Source organism: Mchenga conophoros, linkage group LG3 (genome assembly GCF_057382185.1).
Source record: "Mchenga conophoros isolate Kocher_MC1m ecotype Shallow Benthic linkage group LG3, M_conophoros_male_GT1.1, whole genome shotgun sequence".
Lineage (NCBI taxonomy): Eukaryota > Metazoa > Chordata > Actinopteri > Cichliformes > Cichlidae > Mchenga > Mchenga conophoros.
In genome coordinates this window covers 7,414,191-7,436,792 of record NC_140528.1, presented here as the reverse complement: position 1 = coordinate 7,436,792, position 22,602 = coordinate 7,414,191, and the positions used below count along the sequence as shown (strand labels likewise).

The 22,602-nt window shown below is 44.2% G+C and overlaps 1 protein-coding gene and 1 long non-coding RNA gene across 4 annotated transcripts in view; one reads left to right on the top strand and one right to left on the bottom strand.

The window, feature by feature from the left end:
- The window catches only part of LOC146577125 (protein NLRC3-like), a 308,589-nt gene that overhangs the window by 151,836 nt on the left and 134,151 nt on the right, over positions 1 to 22,602 (bottom strand). The window lies entirely within an intron of this gene.
- LOC146577130 (uncharacterized) lies at positions 9,012 to 14,793 on the top strand. Its single transcript, XR_014891348.1, has 2 exons — positions 9,012 to 9,692; positions 14,537 to 14,793. It is a non-coding gene; the product is annotated as an uncharacterized LOC146577130 (long non-coding RNA).

Here is a 22,602-nt window from a genome sequence, read left to right as displayed (position 1 = left end):
GTGAAAGGAACTGTAACTGGTCCCAGTAGCAGCAGGATACAAACGCCATAATGACACAGCTGCCTCTTGTCTGCCTTCCTACCCTGAGTGAAATAAGATATTTGGGACCTTTGAATAGTTTTTTGAAAATATTTTTTTGTTTAAAGAAAGGAAAGAGAAGTTTAACCCTTTAACTATTTAACTGTTAGGTGTCAATCCCTGGGAGGGTTCCCCCCTTTTATTTGGCGTGGAGTCAGAATTATGGCTTCTCCACACTGTGGAAGTAGCTCTTTGACACAGTCGAGCAGTCATTGGTCATAACAGGATCATTTAAGACTCGATGATGAATAAGACTGTTGAAGTGCATGAGAAGGATCTCATATAAAACAGTCTGTGTCTGCTCCTCAATTCAATTTAATTCAGAAGACCCCTATGAGTGCAAGATCAAGGAAACAGTTCACCCTGCCTGGGATAGTGTTACCAGGGCCCTGCCCTGGAGCCAGGCCCGGGGAGGGTGCCAGAAGCTGTACATCTGGTGGCCGGGCACTGGTCCATGGGGCCTGGCTGGGCACAACCCGAAAAAGGGACATGGGCCCATTCTTATGCAGGCCCACCACCTGCAGTGGGCGCCATAGGGGTCGCATGCAATGTGTGCCACGTGGCAGCCAGGATCAGAGGCCATGGTGGACGGATCCCCGGCTACCAAGACCAAGACTAGACTTAGTGTCTCATAGTCATTGAAGAACTCTGACTTACTTCCTGTTCTAGTTGTTCTCTGGAAAAAAATCTGCAGGTCAAACAGGTGCACATACAAAGAGCACATTATTGATTAAAGCCTGGAAAACAACTGAGGCATTTGTCAGCCCGGCACGCTTGAAATGTCCAAGTGTTGAAAACAGTTTTCCATTCGTCACCTCCCCAATGTCCACCAGATGGAACGTGTTTCTAAGATCAAGCTTAGTGAAGATTATTGCTCTATGTAGTGGCTAAAAGCTCCAGCTGAAGCTGTTCTACAGTGGCTGGATGCAAAGCCCAATCACCATATAACACAACGCCTCACAGATTCATTCCCCATTCTGACTCTGGGATGTGTTGCACTCAGAGAGAGGAAATGTTTGCTGCTATTAGCGTGAATGCATCCCTCCCCGATGGCTAATATAAGCCCCCATGGTGGTATTGTCAATCCTCACAAGAACAGTAGGAAGCGCCTGAAGAAACCACCCAGCGCTGAAACCCTCTTAAACAGCCAAGCCAGACCACCAGGATGGCTGAGCCATCATACCCAGTAGCCGAAGGTATAATCTAAAGGGGACTGTTTTGTGCAGGCGAAAAAGAGTCAGGAATGCTGTGAGCAGGGCTGTGGAAGCTCTGCCATAGCCACCACCAAACAACTGAGTTATTTTTACACATCGGCTAGCATCTGGCCAATCCACCACCTTTCATTGCTCATGCCGTTACAAAACAAACAAACAAAACAAAACCCATCAACCCATAAATACGAAGAATCACTGTCGGCCCACCAGGCAAATGCCCAGTATGCCCGATTGAAGGCACTCACAGCTATGGCCTCTGACAGAGTGATGTAAAAGAGATGGAGTCCAGAGATAAACCCAGAATTGTTATATGTTGTACTAGAGACAACACACTCGTTTTGCAGGATCCACCTGTGTTATCGCACAGGGAGAATTGATGTGGCCATTCTTCAGTCCTTCTCTACCACTCCTCCTGAGTAAGTCTGCTCAGCTGCACTGACTTCTCACGATGTTCTTGATGAGGAAGCTGATCGTGACTTGTAGTTTCTTTCAGTATTCAGTTATGGCAGTGGTGTCCAAACCCAGGCCACGAGCGTCCTGCAGGTGTTAGACGTGTCCAGCTGATTTAAATGGCTCAACATGCCTTGAAGTTCTCCAGACACCTGGTAATGAACTAATCATTTGATTCAGGTGTGTAGACCCAGGGTGAGATCTAAAACCTGCAGGACACCGGCCCTCGAGGCCTGGAGCTGGCCAAGTTATGAAGCTAACTATTCTCAAAGCTAATGTAACAAGTTCTTCAAATGATTTCGTTTGCAGTACGTATTTTTCAGACCATAAGCTGCAGGGGATTATAAGGCACATTAAGCGAAACAAAGCAGTCAGATAAATCAAACTTTATTAAACTCATTCTTCTTGCTTCCTCCACTTCTGTACCATTGATTCATTAATGTTGAATTCTCTGGCAGCGGCTCTATTCCCATGTTGTTGCAGTATATTAATGACTAACCTCGTATTGTGGATGGATTATCTCAGTTGTTCTCCTGACTGAAGTTTGGTCCGTTTACAGCAGGGGTGTCAAACTCAAATACACAGTGGGCCAAAATTCAAAACTGGAACAAAGTCGCGGGCTAACGTTAATATTTATTGAAATATATTTATTCCTCCAGATATAAGAATGAATCTTTTCTTATGGACTCAAACACGTTTTGCTGAAAAACTGAATATGGAACAAGCAAAGCTTAATACTAAACAATATATATATTAGCTGTATAATACCAGTAGGCCAGCTCTAATAGTAATTTGGTATGGCTTCGCGGGCCAAATGTAATTAGGTTGCGGGCCAAATTTGGCCCACGGGCCAGAGTTTGACACCTATGGTTTACAGCAGGGGTGTCAAACTCCAGGCCTTGAGGGCCGGTGTCCTGCAGGTTTTAGAGCTCACACTGGGTCAACACACCTGAATCAAATGATCAGTTGATTACCAGGCCTCTGGAGAACTTCAAGAGATGTTGAGGAGGTCATTTAGCCATTTGAATCAGCTGTGTTGGATCAAGGACACATTTAAAACCTGCAGGACACCGGCCCTCGAGGTCTGGAGTTCGACACCTGTGGTTTACAGCATCCTGCCATGCGATTGCATTTGTCTCTAACCATCAGGAACCCTCACGTTAACTTTTATCGAGTGGAAAAGTGTTAGTGTTCGTCCTCCAGCTTCACTGTGTTTATGCTAACATAGCTGTGTCGCTAGCGATCACGTAGCACATCATTATATAGCAGCTAGCCCAACTTCAGTAACCCTACAAACGTCACTGCTGTTTAGTTTTCTGTCTTCATTTATGTTGGAAGTGACAGCAGAGCTGTACGTTTTAATTTGTTCAGAAATCTCTCAGTCAGAACATGCTATATCATGCTTAGGCACTAGCAAAACCAGTGAGCTACCTTCCGCTAACTTCCTGCTAACTTCCTGTTAACTTCTAAGTCCGTTAAATATAATAAATTCTGTTTTCATGGATGCCTGGATGTTAAACTCAATTGTTACACCTGGTAAAGCAGCAACACTGATCGTTTTATTAAAGATGAAAGAATTTAGACCGTTTTTAACTCTCAGTGATGTCGCAGTGTTCGTTTGACTTTGGGTCCTGAAGTTTAGGACCCAGATTACTCCCAGATTTAAGAGCACCTTAGTCCGAAAAATATGGCAATAACGACGGCCGCTTGCATGTTCTACAAAAAAATGGTGCTTTGTTGTGTATCTGACGGACAAACACCAAACCAGTTCCACATCACTGAAGTTGCAGCATTTTTACAAACCAATTCTGGTTCATGTGTTTCACTCAATGATCTGCTTTCCCCCTTCTCATTCTCTATCGCCACCATGTGGGTATGAAAACAAAGGCACTGCGCATGCGCACTTTACCCATATTGTATCGCGATATTTTATTTTTTTATCGTTGCCCAACATTATACCGGTATTACCATGAACAGTATAATGTGGCACAGCCATAGGTGGGCTGGTAGGAATGCTGCGGAGGGAGGAGAGAATGGGTTAGCCAGAGTCTAGAGTGAGATGTACACTTACAGAGAGAGTCGAAACCATCCTACCGGGCGATGTGGTGACAAGAAGCAGGTAGTAAGTGACGTAACAGGCGTGTCTTTTCCTCTGTAGAGCTAACACTCCTGCTGTTTTACTTCTGTACTCCTGTGCATACGTCAAGGATGTCACAATCACATTTTACAGCATCCATGTTATATTAGAGATACTTTAGTCCCAGCAAAGTAGTGTACTGTTGTTGTTTGCTCCATTGCAACAAAACATGCAATGATATTATACTGAATTGCACCAGTTTTTAGGACGTCTATCTTTTACTTTCTGTGGGTTTTTCACTGCTTCTCTGCGATCAGATGAATTGTGCACACTATTTGCTCTTCCACAGCTTTATTTTTTAGTCTTTGAATGTTCCCATCACTTCTGTGATGACAAAAGTCATGATTATGCCATAGTCAGTCTATTTATATAGACCAAAGGCTCATCAGCAGATCCAAACCGACAGAAAGAAACAGGAAAGTACCGCCGTGTAATCCATTTATTTCAACAAAGTAACTGTATTCTGAATACCACCTGTTTAAACGGTAACTGTAACAGAATACAGTTACTCGTACGTGTATTCCGTTACTCCCCAACATGCAGTGTAATCCATTTATTTCAACAAAGTAACTGTATTCTAAATACCACCTGTTTAAACAGTAACTGTAACAGAATACAGTTACTCGTACATGTATTCTGTTACTCCCCAACACTGGATATTTGTCATATAATTGAAATATCATTAAACTCACTACTCGTACTCATAAATATGGTCCATGCACAAAGCAGCGTCGTCTCTTTCTAACCATCCCTGCTCCAACAAACACGAGGTTGTTTCCATCGCTGCTGCTGTTCCATGTTGTACAGCTCTTATTGTTACTGTAAGTCTCGTAGTTCTTATTTGTGTGAGGCTTTGCTCCTGCCCGTCACTCTGCTGCTGGAGCACCGGGATTTCCCCAATCAGGACAATAACGGATGTTTCTGTTCGTTTCTGGTCTATACATGTTTTATATCAGAGCATCTCCCAGAATCTGAACTGATCAAAAAGTGCCGACATGTCCGGAGGGATTTTGGCCCACTCCTCTTTACAGCTGCTTCCACAGATTTAGTAAAGGAGGCTCTGGAGGCTGGCTAGCCCACTTCTTCTTCAGCCACTGCTTTGTTTGCACCCATCCACGGCCACCACTGTGTGTTTGACTGTGGGGATGTTGGTGTGTCACACTCAGCATTTCTCAGCCTTCAGCCAATCATCCAGACGGTCAAACCTCAGACGGGCTTGTACATGCTAAACCGCGTGGGTGCTGCAGTAGTTCAATCCTCTACCAGTGTTACCAGTATGTGGTGACTGTCATCCACCTGCCTTCTCACCATTAACCAGCTCCTCCTGTGTGAGTTTCCTTTCCTATGATCATCCTCCGCCCATGAGGCTGACTGATCACATCATGGTCAGAACTGCTGCACCCACAGTCACCGAGCTTCATGCTGACGCCCTTTGCATCTATATGCTGAGAGTCCCACAGCCAGTCTGTGGGATCCAGGGTTGTAGAGGATCACACACTTCATTCAGGGACATGCAGATCTGTTCATAACTGATATGTTTTTTGTTCGATGTTTCTAAACTCAGGTAAAAATCAGAGACTGTTCATTTCTCTGTAAGTGAGCAAACTTATAAATTCAGCAGGGAGGATAATTGTTTCCCCGTCGTAGTTCAGTGTAGCTAGTCTCTTAACCCCCAACCAACCCGCTGCACCTCCTCCCTCCCCTCCCTCTCATAAAATATTGAGAGAGCCTGGCACTAGGCCAGGTGGTGTCAGTGTGGGTCAGTGTCACTGGGAGCTGTGGGCGTCTCCACAGTGGGCCTGGGAAACTTTGAAAAGATGTTTTCTTCTTTCGGCCATAAAATCCAGATCTTGGTTTCCTCTTTGTGAGCACAACAGAGACTCCCCTTGTTTCTTACACAGCCCCCCTTTGGCTTTCATGCACACACACCCACTCAGGGAATAAAGTCACTGCAGCCATTTAGCTGCTTCTCAGCACTCGCTGCATAACCTGAGGTTGGTCAGCCGGTCGACTCGTCGTGCATAGTGACAAATGAGGGATTTCAAATATTTCCAAAGCGATGCATCAGGTTTCTTTGCAGATGAAGTGAGACGTGGATGTTTCACAGCACCAATGAAGATTGTGTTTAAGTGCAGCCGGGCGCACGCTCCCCCAGCGACGCCAGCTTCTTCTCACCGTGCAAACACTTTGATTTGAAATAGATTACAGCCGTGAGTGTTTGACTGTGATGGACTGGTGATGTGATCAGGGTCGCAGGTTTCCACCCGCCTCGTCTCTTTGCATGCAGTGAAGGAAACTATGCAAACTATGCAAGGTGTGCAGTAACAGGTCTGAACAAACCAGCAGCAAATAACTTCCAGTCTCCACAGGTTCAGTGCAGCTGGTGTAACAAAACGTTTGGTTACAACATATTAATGTTCGCACACTGCTGTAAAAACAGTTTTATTAAAATGAACGTGCACTTTTGTAGAAGCTCGTGGTGAACGCTCCACTGCCTTTGTTTTATTGTTACTATTATGTTGTGATGGGTTGAACAGGATGACTTGAGACGTGTGCGATGTGACAGAATAGACAGATGGAAGCCTTCATGTTGGATCAGAACGACGTCGGGCTTGTTGGTCTGCTGTGGTTTGATCAGAAGACTTCCTCAGATCAGCACCGTGGCCCTCCTCTTCCTCTCCCCCATCTGCTTCTTCTAGCAGCTTCCAACACACTGAGGTCTCTGACAGTGAGAGTGACTCCAGTGTTCCTGTAACTTTGAAGCAGAGGTTCAAGACAGATTTGATCTTTCCTTTCCTTCTGTTTGGGATTGAAGTGATGTAATATCAGGGGGGGCAGGGGGGGCTATGATGTCCTGTCATTCTCATGTAAATCTGTGTTGGGAACATTAATGTTTAGTAAATGTGAAGTTAGCAGAGCAGTTTTGGTCTGAATCACTGACGTCTTTCTTAAATACTGCAGGAACAGTTAGGAGTGTAACTGTAATCTGTAATTGTAGTTTGGCTGAGCTGGAGTCTTTGGGTTCATCATGTCGTTGGATGCTCACCTCCTGCAGCTGCTGGCTGCTCTCCCAGATGAGAGATGATATCTGAATGTCCTTTATAATAACCTTAATTCACCTCGCACACACACACACACACACACACACACACACACACACACACACACACACACACACACACACACACACACACACACAATGAGCTGTCTAATCAGCTGACCGGAGCAGGTGCTGTGTGTGAGAGCGATGTTGGGGTTGTGAGGGCCCAAAGAGCTGGATGTCAGCCCCTGTGGAGGACAGAGGGGTTATGGACGTCGCGTGCGTGGAAACCACTCCTCAGCTACTAGCTGCAGATGTGCAGTGCACATGTGGAACATGCAGCACCTGAAAGCCTCTTTTCCTCTGGAGTTGAACACTCTCCCTGTCTGTTCACATACAGGTCTGTGTCCTCTGTACAAACCGCTGGTGACCGTAGCAAACTGGCAACCAGAGTAATGGTAAATGGTAAATGCACTGGTTCTTATACAGCACTCTTCTACCCTCCCTAAGCACTAAACCAGTTCCAGAGCATCTAATAAAAGCACTGGCAGCAACAGGGGCCAGTATCCCGCCCAAGGTGACTTTGGCACGCAGACTGGAGCAGCCGGGGATCGAACTACCGACTGACGTCCTGAGCCACAGTCGCCTCTTTTCCAGTAGAACATAACTGCCTCAGCTCAACTTGACTCTACTCGACTCTACTTGACTCTGTCTCTCAGTTACAGTTGAGCACCACCTCAGTGTGGGTGGGGCTGTTACAGCAACACAACCTGAAAGTCCCGTGACGCAAACACAACAAGCGATGACATCCCGGTGATGGAACATCTGCACCCCGTCACTGGACTTCCTGTGTAGCCGTTTCCCTCGTTGCCAGGCAGGTTTGGAACTGGGTGCGAGATGAAACTCTGAGGACCTGCACAGACTTGCTGCCTCGCTCTTTGTGAGGAACGTCCTTCAGGAGTATGAAAGGGAAACTAGCAGTTTATTGAAACCAGCTCCGCTTCAACCTCAGATGCACACAAAGTAGACTCGTTCCCCAAGAGTTTGCACTTTGGATCCCAGGTATCGAACCAGCAACCCTCTGATTAGCAGATGAGCCAGTCGGGCTACAGCTACCCTACGTGTGTGTGTGTGTTGCCTTTTCATTCACATAATCCATCTTATCTCTAATGAAAAAGCCAAATGAAATCCTCAGATTTGCCCCTCAGGTTCCCACAGTGTTCAGGTCACACCAGGCCACAGTCCCACATTTGAGCCACGACTGTGGGTCACACAGAGGACAGAGCATGTCCTTTAGCCTTCTTTGTTTTTGGATTGTGTGCCACAGAGTCTCCCTGAACATGATTTTGGCACGTTTGCTGAGATTGTTTGAAAAACAAGCTAAAGAACACGTCCACGATGTCACAGCAGCTGTGGGCCTCGATGGAGCCCACGTTTGTCCTGGAGGCGTCCTCTGTGGAGCGAGGCCGGCTCACATGGTTCAGTCTGAACAGGGTGAAGCTCCAGCTTTGACCTCATTAACTTCCAGTAGTGGAAAAGCAGCTGTAGCTGCATTTTTCATCACTATTGATGGGATGCTGCTATGACCTGCTGTTAGTGGGAGCTCAAAGCCTGAGGCCATCATTAAGATCTGTGTGTGTCTGTGTGGGTCTGTGTGTGTGTGGGACACTCACTGAGTAGTAGTCCACTGACCGACCCAAACACGGTGACTTCATATCACAGGAAATATTCAGCTCAGGCTTCTGTCTGACGCTTTGCTGTCTCACATTTAAATCACAAAGGTTGTTTCTACAAACACCCACTCATCTATCGTCCTCTTACACACCGGTCACAGACCCACTGCTGAACTCACAATATCATTTATTTTCCTTGTGTTTGATTGGTGGTACAGTTGTTTTATTTTGTGTGTTTGTTACACAGGAAAGCTGTTATTGATCAGTTTGAGAGTAAAACAGAAACTGTGAGTGTAAATGTGGAGATTGCAGTCGTTTCATGCTGTAACCTACAAAATGCTTTGTGCAGACGAGTCAGTGAAATCAATCAATCATCGTGATTTCTTTAGCTCATGAACACCGTGTGGGGTCAGTGTTAACAACATGGTGCAGAAAGGAAACACAAGCGTGGAGTCGGTGGGATTGTGCAAACGGTCGCTCGTGCATCAATCAGCTCCAGCTGTGATGCATCTCTTTGATTAGTGGGAGCAGCAAACTCCATCCAGACAGCTTCCTTTGTTTTTTTCACTTGACTAATCAATCAGCGCACAGCTCCGTTTAGCACACACGCCATCTTTAACGACGGCGTGGAGTCTGTGCCCTGTTCCTCCCACACACGAGTGTTCGTTCATGTTCGGCCTTGTGTCTGAGCGTTTCCTCTCGGTGTGTCTGTAACGAGGAAGCCACGGGCAGGTCGCACACAAACGTGTGGCTGCCGAGTGTGCGAGTGTGGCAACGTGTGGCAACTATTCTGGTTTGCCAGCGACGTTTCCAGATAAACACTGGTGGCAGCTGCTGCCATGGCAACACCATTGTGCTCCCTCCCTCCCTCGCTCGTCTCCCCTCCCTCTCCCCAACCACTCCTCTCTCTCATGCTCCGCCGGCTCAGAGAGCGAGGACCAGAGAGGAGAGAGGTCAGCTCGATTCAGAGGACAGAAAGAAGAAAGGAATAACCCGGAGTGGACGGGGACAGGATGAGCGAGGACAGCCACTCCCACTACAGGCTGGACCCCAGCGATCGGCTCAATGGGCTGGGACAGAGGAGGAAGAGACCCAAGAAGGTAAACGAATAGATGGAGAGCCACGTGGTGCAAAGTGTGTAAGGATGGAGCACCCCACCCTGCAAAAAGAGAAAGGAAGTGGGGTTAGGTGAGGTTTGTTTATGTGCAGACGAGCGTCCACATGATGTTAGGAGCACCGAACCATCTCTCACCCCGTCGTCTCCTGTGGAGTGTGTGGCTGCTCCCCCACAGCAGTTGTATCCTCTCTCATATCCTCCGTCTCCTGGTGTTGTGTTGCTCCACAGTGAGTCGTAGTAGGAGGCTCACATGCTGTCAGGGTGGGTCCCTGCTCGCTCTTTGTGTGCCTGTCGTTGGGGGTTTTGCTGTTTGCAGCTATCAGGAGGTTTGTGTTGTAGCCTGATGTGAGAAGTGTTGTTATTGTCATCATTTTTAACATTTCTGCACCGCTACAATAAACAGACACACACCCATCAGCCTGTTTACAGATCTATACGCCCATAAAGACGTGAAACACACATTGCACAAATCTACTATAACGTGTTCATATGTGTTATAAAATAAAGAGGTAAAGTATTAGCTGTTCAGGTTGATTCATAAATATGACCTCAGCACGTGAAATCCTTCTGCTGACATCCCTAAAAGCTCGTCAGACCAACGAAGCCGTACAACACAAATAACCAGACCAAACCAGGGTTGTGCGTCTGTTGTTGAGAACATTGTCAGTAAACCACAGTGACGTCCTACAGAGGACTCGTGTTGTCATTATTTTTGTGTATGTCGTGTGAGCTGAGAGCTGTAACCAAAGGTAGTGAGCGCGTCGGCCTTTAACGTCGCGGCTGGTTGTGCGATCGCGTCGCCGCTGAACTCGTGAGAGTTTGTCTCAGGGATCTTTACATTTGAAGTCAGGTGAACATCCAGTGAACTAACCGAACATTCAGGAGCAGTTTACTCTCATGAATGTCAGACAAACTGAGGTTTGTGTGTCAGTTAGATTCTTTAAGTCATTAAAGTGTCTCTGTTAGGAAAAGCATCTGTTTCCTCCACTTCTGCAGAACTGCGTGACCTGTAGCATCATTGCAGGAAGTATCCTGTGACAATGAGTGACTGCACATCATCATTATCAACACATAAACCTGTGGTCTGGACCTGCAGTTCTTATTTTTACTGTCTGGTTTTGTGTAAAGCAGCACTTCAGTAAGCACCTGTGAAGCACACAGTCATAGTCGAGTAAGGAAGCGATCCATATGTGAAACATATTCCACGTCTACAGGATAGTGGAGGTTACATGGGTCAACCTGGCAAACTGTACCAGCACATGTGATCACACTGATAGCAGAACACAGGTATGTGAGTCTCTACGACGAGGTCAGAAACCAGTAACAAATGTTTCATGGGATTCGTTTTTCTCCAGTTTGTCTGCAGTGAACCTTAAATACTCACTGAACCAGCTGTTTCCTGATGTGGTGACGTGTGTCGGTGATGAAGCCAACACTCTGTCCAGTGTTGGGCAAGTTACTTGAAAACAGTAATCAGTAACTAATTACTGATTACTTCCCCCAAAAAGTAATCCTGTTACTTTACTGATTACTTATTTTCAAAAGTAATTAATTACTTAGTTACTTTTTAAAAACCCGATTTACAACCTGAGTAGGTGATAAAGCGATAGATCTTTCAGCCCAATTCTACTTTTTCTGCATAATCCATCATACAAAATGTAATCAAATGGAAAAGTCTCTTTTTAAAACTTGTTTTATTAGTTTTAATCTTTTAACTTTATGCATCGAGCAAACATTTAATTATCTGCAACATTCTCTGACTGGAAGAAATTAGTTTAACATTTAAACCTATTTTCTGCACATTCCAGCACATAAAATAAAATATTTTTTGTGTTTACACTCAGTCTTTCAAATAGATGCAAGTAAAACACAGCAGAAAATAAATAAAGTCAAAGACTCAGCGGTCCTGTTGCTCTATTTTCACCTGTAAAGCAGGAGTGGGGTAGGCGGAGGTTTACCCTGGTGCAGGTGTGCCGCGGTCAGTGGAAGAATCCGTGAGTTTCTCTGTGAGTTTCCCATTACGTCGTAGCTACTCGGTGCTTGTTGGAAGTTTAGGGGTTTTTTCGCTGTAAAAAGAAGTTTTCTTCCCACGCACAGCGGACACTAATGTTTTTGTCACTTTTTATGGAATCAAACTCAAAGTAAGGTCAGTACTTCCACGCTTTAAACGCTGCACGCTCATACTCTCTCTGCACTCGATATGTGATCCATTGTTGATCTGCACACAGCTGTTGTCACTAACGGCGCACTCGCTTACGTCACTGTCGTGAGACATTCTCGCAAAAAAATCACGGTTTTAGTAACGCAGTAACGCAGCGTTCCTACGGGAAAGTAACGGTAATCTAATTACTGTTTTTGCAATAGTAATCCCTTACTTTACTCGTTACTTCAAAAAAATAATGGGATTACGCGTTACTGGAGCGTTGTTCTCCTCTGTAACAAAGCAGTGATAAAGGAATAGATGCTGATTTTATTAACTTGTGTCTTTGTGCTGCTGGATTCAGTCTGAAGCAGGCAGCAGTGCTGAACCTACCAGTGTAAATGTGATGGTGGAAGCAGAGGCCAGCACTTGGCAGTGCTAAACACAATAAAAGACTCACAAGTTCCTGCTCAAAGGTCAGCTGCCTTCAGATCAATCATTAACCTGCAGCAGGTTGTGGCCTGATGTGTTTGTAAGAGTTTCACTTTCAGGAGGAGAAGATTTAAACGAGTCACACAAATGTGAACTACAAAGTCTGTGACACACAATTTATGCAAACTGCATGAAATCTGACCTGAAGAAATCCAGTCTTCTGCCTGTTGTGGTTGTGACAGCTGCTCGTAGGAGAGTTTGTTTGTAGGAGGTGGAGATGTTCTCAGATCAAGTGCGTAATCGTCTCTTTGTGTAGACGCTAAAAGCTGTGAGCCAAAACTCTCTGCTCTGAAACTCTTCACTCAGTCCTCACGCTGAGAGTTTAGAGGCTGAACTTCTTGTTCCTCCATAACACTTTTCATGAAACAGCAGAAATGAGCTTGTGTTTCTCAGCAGTGCGCACACAGAGAACCGATCCTCTCTGCTCAGTCTGAACAAATCAAAGTGAAACGTCAGTGAAAACACAGCTGCTGATCAAACTGTGTCAGATTAATGCCTCAATGTTTCACTGTGAGGTTAAAAAATACATAAAAATGATTTAAAGAAGTAGGAGGCAGATTTTCACAATAAGAGCACTTTGTTTTTAATTCAGTTAATGTCAAACTGTCATCAACACCTCTGTGTTGTCTCTGAGCAGATTCAGGCATTACTCAAATAATAAAGGCTTTTTTTCACTATTATACTTTTCATTAGTCTCCAGGTTGATGATTATAAACAGAATTATTAAAGTTTTTATCATTTCAGGCTGAAAATCAACATGAATTTGGTTCTAATCAAAGAAGCTCCTTTAATGTGTGTCATTAAAATCCTCACACAGACTTAAAAAGGCGACATTAACATTAAAATAAATGAAAGAAGCTTCAGCTGAGAGCTTCATGCAGTCATCATCAGCAGCTCATAGCAGTCACAGCTCTTTATTACGCAGCTTTGCAGGAATTAAAGTGGCTGAAGTGTCAGAGTTTGTGTGAGAAGCTGCTTCATGGACAGCTGTACACACGTCTTTATTATTTCTTCATAAATCAAACACACAGGTTTGTCTGCAGATGATTTAAAGTGTGTCGTTGTGCAGTTAAAGCTGTTTGTGTGACGCCCTGACCTCCTGTGAATGAAACAGCCAATCAGATCCATCAGAGAGAGAGCAGGAAGTGTGTGTTTGTGACAGAACAAGGAAACAGTGATGATGATGAACATAAAGGTCCTCTGATGTTTCCTGTTACAGTAACACTTGTTCATCTGTTGCTCTCCTACACTTTCCTATAAATAAAGGAGAAAAAGTCCGTTTAGTTTCATTTCCTACAGCTCAGAGTTACACTTCACATTCCTGCTGTCACATCAAAAAGCTTCACTTTGGTCCAACATCTACATGTTAACATGAAACACAGACAGACTCAGAACATCTGGAACATCTGCACTTTGACCCAAACTGTTATAGCAGGATATTTTCTACATATTTCTTATGTTGGACCTGTTTGAACTGTAAACGACCTGTAATCATCTGTAAATGGTGTGAGACACACTGAGGCCACCTACAGGGCAGCTGGGGAACAGCAGGGATCTGAAATCATACGAGATGTTAGTGAGTGAGAAGAACAAACGGACTTAAGATGGCTCGAAGTGATCAAAGTTGATCTAAAACAGAAGATAAATCCACTGATTCTTTGTAAAGTTCATCTGCTGCTCACATGAATCCATGAAAGATTTATTTCACTGAATGTTTCTTCAAAGCTCATTTCAACCTGTTGAAGTCATGAATGAAAGTGCAGACTGAGAGTGGATCACATGATGTTTGAGGTGTGTCATGTGACATGTTCAGTATTGTCACACATGTCTAGATTGTCCCTGATATCATAACTGCTCAAACACTGATGATTATATTTGAAGAATTATTCCTGATGGCAGCAAAGTTTGAATGGAGCTCTCTGTCTGTGCTGATTTGTCGCCCTCTGGAGGTCAAAGCACAAACCTACAGGGCAGCTGGGGAACAGCAGGGATCTGAAATCATACGAGATGTTAGTGAGAAGTTAGAACAAACGGACTTAAGATGGGTCGAAGTGATCAAAGTTGATCTAAAACAGAAGATAAATCCAAAGCAGCATCAGATGAATGTTACCATTTCCAGTTACGGTGCCCTTCATCTAATATGGAAATGTGTTGTTTTTTTTTTGCCGTGTTGTTGTTCTTCCTATTGTGTTTAGGCCAGAGATGCTCTTCAAACAGCGGACAGACATGACCACATTACAAGAACATGGTGTGAGTCCGATTTGATATTCCAGTCAACGCTGAGAGACCTTAACCAGGAAGTCAGAGGTCAGCTGATGCTGCGAGCAGGAAGTGAACCAAGGGAAAGGTCCACTCTACTCAATCTCAAAGAAAATATGCTGGTATTTGTTGATGTTGATGGTACAATAAAAATATATAATATAATAAATAATAAAATATCATGTGATGATGAGATGTGTTGTTGGTGTTTGTATTTTCTGTAAATGTCTTTTTTAATGTAAATGCTTTGTTCCAGACGGACAGGGAATCAGTTGCTGTACGATGACATCATCTTGATGTTGACGAGGAGGGCGAGAAAAACTAGTTTTGTCCTGCAGATGGCGATCTTGCACCGTGTTCAGAGAGCCGACACTTTGATGGTGCTGCTCTACTCAGCTTACTTTAGCCTGGGTTGGACTCTATATGAGCAGCTTCCACTCTGGTTTCACTCTTAAACACACTTGTTTGATTTCACTTGTAAAAGTTGAAGAATAAATATTTTATTACAAAATTATTTGTTGATGCATTTTTTTAGGGTCAAATATCTTGTTTGATTTGAGGAATGAACTGTTAGGGTGGAAAAAGTGAATCAGGTTAAAATAGTGGTGCTTTATATCAGTGAAGATGTATAATGTAATTTAAAATGTTGATGATGGGTTGTAGTGGGCTTGTACTTACAAAACTGCCTCATTTTATTGGAACGATCCACAGTTGCATCCATTCACGGATGACATCTGACATCATTTGACATCTGGTCTGAACACGTTTGTACACAAGATGCCTCAGTTCTGGATGTTCCCACAGACTCCTCTGTGCACCTAAAGGAAAGGTCAAGGGTCAGCAGCACATGTAGTTGGGACAATTCTTCAGTCGCACAAACTACACAATCATTTTCCTCCAATGACGACTTTTCACTTGCAGAAATGGTCCTGTGTGATTTCCAGGCTGTGATATAAAAACTAGTTCCTAATGGCAGCGACTCACTCAGTAAACATGTGTTTCCTTCACCAACCTCACACACAGATCCAACAAGATCAGGAAGTGGGCAGTATAGTACAATATGTGTTATTCTGTGCTGCACTGCCCAAACTAAAGATCTGCTGAAGTGTTGGAAATGATCCAGATGTTTATTTTGGACGATACAGCAGAAGATCAGACATGAAAGTGGAGATAACACAGAAGACCTGCAGCAAAGGTCAGAGGTCAGACTGGGCCCTGGATTCAACAATGAGCCAATGATCATCAAGCAGTGACTAAAGCAGAGCCCTGACGTTCTGACATTCATCACACAGTCAGAACAAATGTCTGCTGATGACTTCATCTCATGAAACGACTGATAGATGTCAGTTCATTGATCAGCTGAGCTGCTGATCTTCATCGTCACAGAAACATTCAGCTTGTTTCAATCAGTAAATAACTCCCACTACTCCCAGTTTGAACTGTTCCCACTCAAAATGCTGTGAGAACAATGATCATTGTAGAACTTCACAAACATCACGTGTTGTTTTCCACATGTAAGATCAGCAAACACACAGAAACTTCCTGTTGCCACACACGGCCTCTAAAATCTCTTCCACGCTTTCTGTCTGAAGTCCACTCTCTGTGTCGGATCCACAGGAAACAACAAGATCTTATTAACATGGTTTTCAATGTGTCTCCTTCCAAAAAGTCCAACCAATGAACAAATGTGTGTATTTGTGGAGGCCGAACAAAAGCATGACACATTTCTCTGTTTCTATAAACTGGAGTCAAACACAAACATGAAGAGTTTCACTGACAGACTCCAAAATGCCCCCACAGTGGATCAAAGGGAAATCCTACAGTGTGGCCAGAGACTCTTAATGGCTCCAACATCAACACATCCACAATGTTGGATCCAGTTCTGCCTCACAGAGTTACTAAGACACACCCTCTGCCAGCATCACAACAGCTCCACCTGCTTCACCTGCCTCCTCAGCATCTGTACACCTGAAGAGAAAAGAAAGGCTCCAACAGCTCAAATCTACAAAGGATTCATGAAGTTTCATCCAACAATAACATGTTTGCCTTCCACAGTGTGCTGTTAGACACCACTGTACCTCTGCCATTTCAAAAAGAGCAGCTTGGGAACATTTTGGCTCCAAACACTTTGTGTTTAAGTTCTTTGTTTTCTTTGTGAAGCCGACAACATCTGGAGCTTTGTGACTCATAGAAACATCATTTTGTTCTTTAGATGACAGCAGATTGGGACTGAATAATCAATCACTATCAAACCAATAAAGACAAACATGCTGATTTTACAGGAACTTTGTTGGAGAAGCTGCAAAGACATGAAACTGGTGGAGATCCCAAACCAGTTGATAGTGCTGGTTATTCCAAATAAAGCTGTTTCCCTTTGAGATGAAATGACTTTGTGTCCTGATATATAATAAAGATGTTGTTGTTTTTGAGCCCCTGTATTAAAAGTAGTTTAAAGTCAGCTTGAGTTTGATGTCTTTATGTCAAAGCTGCTCATGATGTTGAGCTGCTGATGGAATAAAAACAATATAAAAGCATGTAGTCCAGACTTAAATGTAGCCTGTTGTTAGCTGAGGTCCACACACAGTGTTTGACAGTGTAAAGTGTGTGAAAGGGCTGCTGGTGGAGCTCACTAGGATGAGCAGGTGACCACGAGGTGGAGAGCAGCTGGCCTGGCTTTGACCCGGGCCACGCCCCCTTTCTCTCTGCTTTGCTGTCACTTATCTTCACTGCTCTGTCCAATAAAGCTCAAAAAGGCCCCGAATCAAAGAAATCTGCTGCAGCCTCTGAAATGTCTTCTGTTTCCTTCCCGACGGCTTTTTCACCGTCAGCCCATCAGACAGTCCAGCAGCATTTATGATGATGTCATGATGTTGAAGAGGCTGCTACGGTGGCCTCCCATGACCCCCAGCCTCATCACAGCTGAGATGCAGACATTTGAAAACATTCAGCAGACAACTGAATAACAGTCCAACACAACAGTCTGTGTGCAGACACACACTGACCTTTCATATAGTCAAACACAGCTGGTTGAGTCATTTCTCTGTGAGTCTAAAGTGAATCTAGTATTTGAAAGTCCACTTCCTGTATTTGTTGTTGAAGACTTCTTCAGCTTCTTCTCAAGGACATCAGCTGCTTGTTTGGCAGCAGAGGCAGTTAAGAAGCTTCCTGAAAAACACTGAACAGTGAGTTCACTGTGGCATATGACAGATTCAGCTTTCTGTGTGCAAATGTGTCTGTGTCGACCTTTCAAATGCTGTTGAATCCAAAACATCAGCGGCTCCTCGGCTGCTCACTTCATGCACTTCTGTCTGTGTGACAGTCCAATGACATCACAGCTGTTTCCAGCCCCAGTGTCTCAGGACTGGACACCTTTAAACATATCGAGGATCAAACAGCCGTCATGTATCTGTAGCAACAACATCATTGAACCTATAACAACTGGAGCCAAACCAGTGGCTCTGCTGGGATCACTGGTGAGCCAACACTTCCTTGTTGATGCAGATTTCAGGGCTTCCTTTTGCTCCTCCGTTATAACTGTTCTCTCTTCTCAACACATGATGACACAAAGGAATCAGCAGTGACAAAGATGATGCTGAAGAGAAGCACACACTTCACACATATAACAGAGCAGTGCAGTTACACACACCTCTGCTCGACATCAGGCCTCAAACAAAGACACAAAACACTAACTTGACTCTAAACAGAAGAAACGAGCAGCTGTTTCTGTTCTGTGCTTATTTATATTTGACACACATGCTTCTCTTTGTGCAAACACACATGGCACTATAAGGGTAACCTCGCACACAATGATTGGACAGCACAGTGATGATGCTGGGAGATCCTATACGCAGCAACACAGAAACACTGAGAACTTTAAACAATGATGGAAAGTGTTATAAATGACTTGTTGGCCTCTGATCTGTCACAAACAGCTGAAACGTGTCTCTCATGAGTCACATGAAGGTTTTTGACAGAAAGGACAAAAAGTAGCTGCAGTCAGTTTGTGTCATTTTTATATTTATTCATCTGGGAGAAAAATCTGAGGGACATTAAAATGTGTTTTCAACAGAGACAAGAACATGAATATAACAGAACAGGTAAATGAACATGTTTCAAGTAAACAGCTGGACTGATCAGGTCCAAACACAGAGTGATAAACTTGTCAAACAGCTGTCATATCTTTATATAGAAGCTCTTTATAAATGCTGCTCACTGCAGTCTGTTTACTAATAATGTCAAAGTGTTAGAAACACAGAAACATCAGAATGGTCTTTGTTCACAGAAACCTGTCTGGGATCCTTTGTTGTTCTTTTGATGCAGAGTTACATTATAAATATAAAGAGTTATTTCAGAGTCTCATCAGTTTTCCTGCATGTCTTTATTTAACACATCAGCAGGGCTGAAGCTCTCATGTTAAACACACACTGATCTATGGACACGTTCATGTGTTTCTAACAGAACCAGGCTGTTATCAGCCTGCACTAACATTATGTCACACACACTGAATGTAACAGTGACAGTTTACATCATCACACAATCAGCTGTGATTGTTTCACTGTCATCAAACGAGTCAACAGGAAGTAGAATCAATAGAAACCAATCATTTACTGACAGCATGTCTGATGGAAATAAGTGCAGATTATGTATGAAGTCTAACTGCACACAGTAACTGTGTTACAATAAGGACTTAACAGCGCCCTCTGCTGGAGTGTTTCAGTACTGCGTTAACTAGAATACACCACCTCCTCCTCACACCACCTGCTACAGCTCTACTCTTCTATGACTACAGTCATCCACAGCACTGATGTGAGGTCACATGGTTCATATGTAAGGAGCACAGCTGACCTCAGGTCAGTTTAATGACTGTGAGCAGCAGCTGTGTTATTGTCACTGTGACAGGGAGACACTCTCAGACACAGCGCTCATGTCAGCTTGTTCTCATGCAGGAGGATCAGGAGCTCCATGTTTGTCTTTCTGTTTGAATCATGATGTGTTTGTGCCATCAGAGTCTGTCATGAGTACTCAGGGTTTCACAGCAGCTCTTCTGGATGCTGACGAGGACTCCAACCTCATGTTTCACCTCTCTGAGCTTCTGATGTCTGTGAACACTCGTGTTTCTTCTCTGGGCTCATCTGGACAAAAACACCTTTCTGTGTTTGGCTGCAGCCTCATTCTGACTGACAGGAAGTGTGTTATCCATGAGCTGCACTTCTGTCAGGAAGTTTCCTGCTGTGTTTCCTGTCTGTGGACAAACACGAGTGGTCCAGCTGAGGACTTGGTTCCTTCCACCTGTCCATACAGGACATCACGCTGTCTGCAGCTCTGTAAATGCAGCTCCAGGTCCTTCCACGTGCTGCTCTGTATTTGTGCAGTTTGTAGTGTGTCCTGGGAAACGTAGCACACATGGTGTTCTTCTGCTGTTTCCTCCTTTCACTGAGTGTGAAACACTGACGCTGTGCTGTTGTTCACAGAGGGGAGCTGATTCTAGCTGCAGCTGGACTCTGTCATCTAACTGAATGTGTTGGTGCTGATCACGGGGCTCTGAGGGGGGAGCAGCAGGAGGACTCTGGATGCTGACGTCAGTGTATCTGTGGAAGCTCCCACAGCGTGTCTGTCATTCAATATTGTGCTGTATATTGTATCTATGCAAAGATGAACAGACTGTGTGTTCACTGGTCTCTGTGCTGCAGCTCTGATGTCATCATCACTCCCTCCTCCACCCTCAGCAGTCCCAGCATGCTGCTGTGGTGCACCCCACCCTCACTCTACACCTGAGCCACAGACCACACCCTCCACCTCAATATACACCACAGTTTTCTCTGCTGTGGAAATGAGATCAGGAGGAAATCATCATTATTATTATTTAATAAACGCTCACATTAATGTGGGCTTATTTGTTTCATATTAGAAACATTAGTTGAGTGTTTTTAGTATAAAATGGTCAAAGTCCCTCTTTTTGCTCCTCCCCTCACCTGTGGATGGGCGGTGCTGTTACCGTGGTGAAAGCTTGGATGTGTTTCAGTCCTGCCTGGTTATCACTGCAGGAATCTTTCACATTTATTACAGGTAATAACTCTGATTTTTCTGTGTATTATGAACCAAATGTATCCTGATACACACAGAGATGGATGAGCAGAGGTTTTTTTTGCAGTTTATGTAGTTACTATGGACTTAATGCAGACATATTATTAAAATTAGGGCTATAACAGTTGTATTGATGTATAGCAACTTGAAATGCTCCCACAAATGGCTCCACAGCATGTAAAAATATAACAAAAGCTCTGGCGGACTTGGTTCTGTGGTCAGTCTTAAAGGGTGAAGTTAAACTCTGTAATCTTCACTGTGTCACAGAGTTCAGTGAGTCCCGTTATTCACAGTATCAATCAGATCATCAGAGAACAGCTGATCAGCAATCAGTGGTGCCAACAGCGCCTCCTGTGGTGAGAGGATGCAATAATGCAATGTAGCATTTTTCCACTCAACACTTGCAGTCATGGAAACTGTCTGTTGGATCTGTGTGACGTTGCTTTCTTGGTTAGAGTTCCTCACAAATGTCCAGATGATTCTTCTAATGAGGCGTCGACCATGTTTGCAGCTCTTTGGAAGAAAACGTCGCCCTTTGCCATCCTTACTTTTCTTTGACTTCTTCAAATGCAGCTGAACTCCAGCTGGTATTTTCTTGGACTTTGCAGCTGTTTCTGGTCATCAGTTCATTCCTGCAAACCTCTGAAGCTGAACAACAATGATGCTGCATTGCTGGCTGATCCCAAAAGGTTGATTCTGTTCATCTGGACGTTTTCAGAAACGTTTGCTCACTGATCAGGTGACTTCTTCAGTCTCAGCTGACTGCAGCTTTACAAGCTTACAAACAGCACATTTGCACAATGACTGAAAGCAGCAGCACCTGATATATATGATACTAATATAATACATATACATATATAATCCATACTAATGATGAAGGAACTGAGCTCACAGTCCATTGTTCATTCAGTGAACTACTCAGTTTATTTTGGGCCTCAGAAATGCTCACTCTGTTTGTACATCACTGTCAGCAATAGACTCATTCTGCTGTGTGGACAGGAACACATGTGACATCACTTCCTGTTTGTTTGTGACTGAAGAAGTTTACAAGGAATCATTTAGAAGAGTTTCAAACATCAACTGATTGAATCCATGAATCTGAAAACGTGTTTGTGAGTGAAAGAGACAGACATGTACAGACTGAACTATCTGTTCAACAGTCAGAGTGTTTCTGTAACAGGAGACACTCTTTACACTCCACTCAGCACAGGGACACTGAGGCACCAGGAGTCCAGGGAAACCAAAACCCAGGATAAAGAGTTTGAGTGAATGTGGTGTTGAAGGTGTGGAGGTGGATCAGAGTGTCAGAGGAGACTCTGTAGAAGGACAGAGTGCCAGCAGGACAGTCCACATACACTGCTGCTCTGTTAGAGACAGAGGAGGAGGAGGAGGAGGAGGAGATGGGTGTTACTCTGTTATTGTGCCTGACAGACTGAGGAGCACCACTATAGCACTCCAGACTCCAGGACTGATCACTGAATCCAAACACACAGTCACTGTCTCCTTTCCTTCTGATGCTTCTGTAACTCACTGATATATAAACGCTTCCTCTCCACTCGACCTCCCAGTAACAGCGACCAGTCAGACCATTTCTACACAGCAGCTGAGACCAGTAATCAAATCTGTCTGGATGATCAGGATATGACTGAACCTCCTCCACATATGTCACCTTCCTGTTGTTGTCAGACAGTTGGAGCTTTGTGTTCACTGTGTTTGTGTCGATTGTGAGTTGACAGGAATCTGATGGAGAGAACAAACACAATCCAGCTGCAGTTATTGATCCATCATCTGTTCATTGATTGACACTTTGATGATGACTCCTGACATGATGAAGATGGTTGAATGTGTGCTGCTTTGTTTTCATGAATCCCATTAAAAACACACTTACACTTCCTCAGACCTGGTCTCAACCATCGGA